Below are 4,513 nucleotides of genomic sequence, written 5' to 3'. Positions count from 1 at the left end.
TTTTGGAGATTGATAGTGCCCTTATGTTGCTATCTTGAACCTAAAGGAGTCATCATATTCATACATTATGGTTGGCGTTCAGGCGTGCCTTGTGACAACAAAGGACAAGTCAACTTGGGGAGTCATCTACAAAATCAACTATTATTTATGGTTGTAAACTCTCTCCTATTTCTATTAGTACAAAGAGTATCTTGTTTTCCTATATTTGTTGTGTTATTTTTGCACTTATGTATTTCAATTCCATGTTTATTCATTAAATAGAAATGTTATATTATGCTACCTAGATGTTGTGAATCCTTTGCTTGTTTTAGTTGTGTGTGCATGTTCTAATTATAGCACTTGGAGCTACAATTGGAGCTTACAAGTGAGGAGGAAAGGGAAGCTTGCTACAGATTCGAGGTAGGATTCATTCCCATACTTTAATTTCTCTAATGAAACATTTATGTTCTTTGTGATCTGTTGTTCTAGACTAGGCCACTAGGTTAAGGGAATTCACCTTTGTCCCCAATCATAAATTATGCATAAAAAATACTACATTAACTCTTGTCTGAAAATGAGATATAAGGCAACATATAATCCTTCGAAACTTATATGCATTGTACAATACCAGTGGATTCCTTTCAAGGTTAAAAATCTAGTGCTTGATAAAGTTGGATACCTTTGCCTCTCTGATGTTTGTGGCCATGCAGAACCTATTTTAAAACCTATTAATAAGGAAATATGTGATTCTTGTGGGCAAGATGGTCATGAAATAGAATAAAATCTGGAATTTTTTGATGGGGAGATACTTGAATTTCAAATATTAGGTAGTAGTGATCAACCCATGGGTGTTGAGAATGGAATTGAAGCACCTATTGTGGATTTTTACACTGAAGATATCAGTGGGTTTCAAATTCATCATCAATTAGAATCCCTTCTTCTCATATTCAAAATCTTCACACAGGAAGAGATGAACTGATTACCAAGGTGTTCAAGAATACTTTCTTGTTCAGGTTTCTTTCAATCCTCTACAACCTTGGGAGAAAGCCATTGTAATTTTGGCACATAGTTGTAAATGGATAGATTAAAAGGTTGTAAGATGAGGATATGCAGTCAAATGTTCTAGAAATTTTTTTCCCAAATATGAACACAACATACATCACATGCCCAAGAGGAACAAGAGGAGGATCATAGGGTATACCTATGACTATCTGTAGCATCAAGATCAAAGATAAAAACATTGGTGTTTAGTATATCCTTCATCCACTTTCCATATTTAATAATTAAAAGAAGGGTTGGTCAAATTCAATTGATTCTATCATCATTGTAGAGTAGTTCTAGTTGTATAAAGCAAGAGCTAGCATCTGATGCAATAGTAGAAGACCAACCTCATTTTTTTGCTTCCAAAGGAATCAAATTATGTCATAGATGTTGGGTGGGGGCACATGCTTCGTAGTGGGAAAATTCTTTTATATTAGAATTTAATTTTTCATCATTTCAAGAGATCTTGGTGAAGGCCAACACAATGACCATTTTACTCAGAAGTATATCGAGATCTTGTGGTGTTTTTGAGATTCTCCTTCAGATGATTCCCCCTTCTCTATACACAATTTAATTGAAGTTGGAAAGCCTTATGGCCTAGCTACTGGAAATTGGTTAGGACCATATGCCATGGGTCGACTATGACATTTGGTATCAAACTACCATCTTTGGTGATGATAGTCAAGAATTTGAAGAAATACTTCAAATTTGAGATTCAAATTTTGGATGAAAAGAATGTTCATCGTCAACTTAGAGATTCTAATTATCAAGCTATAAATCGTGTAAACCAAACATCTATATTATGCCTTTGAGGTTGGATGACGAATGGAACCACAATAAATTCAAACTTGTTGATTTTACAAGCCTGCATGCGTACGGGACAAACTATGTTGAAACACTTTGGGTCCAGGTTCAAACAATTGTCAAATTCAGAGAATATAATTTTTTTGTCAACTTTATTTAGAAGAGGAGCTTCCACTAGAATTCAAACATTATTTTCCTATACAAAATTCATGAGATTTCATTTATGTTTCTTGGAGTAGCAATAGAGAAAAATATATTGTTTCAAACTCATGCAGTGAATGGGATTATTACGCTGAACATAAAAGAAAAAAATGTGATCACACTAAGGGTAATTCGGACTCTATAACTCAACCCACAAAAAGGTTAAATACCAACTCTACCTTATTTGTATGAGAAAATGCAAAAACAGAGTCATGGGGGAGATGTTGAGTCGCCTTTTTTCCATTCAAAACCTCTATTTTTCTATCATTTTACCACATCCTATCCTCATTCATTACCCTTCTTACCAGCTTTATTCATAAATATGTTGCAATAATTTTATGAATGCTAAAGTGGTTAAATGTCGTTACTTTCCTTTATTTTTTATGGATTATAAAGGTTTATTGTTGGTTTCATTCATGATGATTTCTTCCTAGTTTTTTTTTCCTATAATTCTTATGCAATCCCATAGCTGACCTCTAAGGTTGGAAAATCTACCTAGATCCAAATGGAATTTTTGGATATGGGTTATGTTCCTAGAGTTGTTGACATGCTTTCATGTTTTCTAGATCATACCCAGGTCGATTCCACACACTCTATCTCACAATCAATGTCTCAGTCAAAGTGTGTTGGAAATAGAGTAACGAACTTTAAACACTATTTCTGGAGGAATGAAGAAGAATCTAAAAATTCCACATTGGTTTTGTCTACAACATCCCCAATTAGGTGAATCACAAGAAACTTCCCTAGAATGTGCATGATTTGGGAGCTACATGTGGTTCTTTCAAGGGTATCTTTTTTGTTACAATCGTTCCCAAACTACGTCCCAAAAAAAAGAAATCACCCAGCAAAGGAACCAACTCCATCCTATTCTCATATGATTATATGTTAAATAATCATATGTAATCATACCCTTGGTTTTTCTTCAACTAGGACCCACCAAGAAGGCATAAAAGACAATATTTTGTAAATGTGTCCACGATTGGCAATCCAAACTTGGAGGAATTAGTCCAATTCGTCCCCCTATCTCTTTTGTATAAATGTATGGGAAAATAGAAGGTTGAGAGAGTTATTTTTTGTGTGGTGTTTGTTGTGAGGATAGTTATAGATCTATAGCTGAGAGTAGATTGTAGGGAGTGTTGGAAAATGTAACTAGTTTTGGTCTTCATAATTTTCACTTGACTCATGTCATGATGTAATTTTTATGTACTTATCAAAATAAGAAAGAAAATTGTGTAAATATCAAAATGAAATTATTTTTGTAAAGCATGGGTTTCATGCTTAAGTCATTTTCTACTAGGTAAAGCATTCATTTAATGCTTCTAGGGTTTACATGAGTCAAAGATTCATTTTCATATTGTAAAAGACCCATTCAACCATTTTTATCAAGAAAAGAAAATTAATTTTGTATGTAGAAGTGTCTATAATACTCCCAAGACAAAGTCAGCCAGCCTAGAAGATGTTGTCCTAGAGAGGGTTATTCGACCCTCTTGGAAAGGTTATTTAAAGAACAAACTTTTACCTATTGTGACACAAATGTATGACACATATTTGGCATTAAATCTGCAATTGAAAAAGGCTGTGAAGGTTGTGGAAGGAAGAGGAAACTCTAGAAAATAAGGGAGAACCCATAGAAAGCTCGTACTTTTGAAATTTTTCTTTCTACAACTCACACATGCGAGAGTCCTACGGTTCTTAGGCATATCTCTGAAACTTGCAAGATAAAATATTGTCCTTTCTTAAGAGACTGAAAGGCTAGAAGAGCCTTGTTTCTGAAGAATATTTTTCCTCGCTTCCCTTGAAGATTTTGTCTTGCATTGAAGAAAGAAGTCTTTTGGATGGTTGGCTTGGTTCTTAGTGGAAGTCTCAATCTTGGTCTTGGGTCCTCGAAGTCTCATTATGAATTGATTCTATAAGAAGAGAATTTATTTTTAGTTTTCCCCTTGGAGGGGATTTTCCCTGGCTTAGAGCCTACATCTTTTGTTCATGTTTTTATGCTTGTGATATTCATGGTTTATGGCAATTGATTTGATGGTAAGAACTTAATAATCAAGAAGAAGAAATAATTATAACATCACAAATAATTGTCGAGTTAAGAGAAATCACCCTAATGTTTCCCCTATATATTTCTCAACATGGTTCCATAGCAAGTTCGGGAACATAGGTAGCTAGAAGATCATTGAAAGGAAGGTTTCGTATATCTCCAAGTAATTACCTCAGTGCAGAAAGAAACCAAGTGTTATCAGGAAATCTAGTGTCTATGCAGAGCTGCTAGTCCCACTAAGACGGGTAGCTATCTTAGAAACAAACATATTAAAGTTACTTTCGTTTTCCTTTATGAGAAGTAGATAGGAGAGGATCAAAGAATACCAACCTCGATCTTTCACTCGGCTCTTTGCTTGTTCCTTCTCCTCACCGACAGGTCTTTGCCGCTTCTCCCTTGACCACTCCGCTTCAAAGAGTACCTGTAAAGTCAAAGAAGCATAATACC

The 4,513-nt window shown here is 34.7% G+C and overlaps 1 pseudogene; it reads left to right on the top strand.

Annotated features, from left to right (window-relative positions):
* The first annotated feature begins 823 nt into the window (after positions 1–823).
* LOC149170566 (uncharacterized) lies at positions 824–2,037 on the top strand (annotated as a pseudogene).
* The last annotated feature ends 2,476 nt before the right edge of the window (positions 2,038–4,513 follow it).

This window comes from Pinus tabuliformis, chromosome 4_2, assembly GCF_031772625.1.
Source record: "Pinus tabuliformis cultivar Carrire ecotype Pingquan chromosome 4_2, CPIR1, whole genome shotgun sequence".
NCBI classification, from domain to species: Eukaryota; Viridiplantae; Streptophyta; class Pinopsida; order Pinales; family Pinaceae; genus Pinus; species Pinus tabuliformis.
This window is presented reverse-complemented; position numbering and strand designations above follow the sequence as displayed.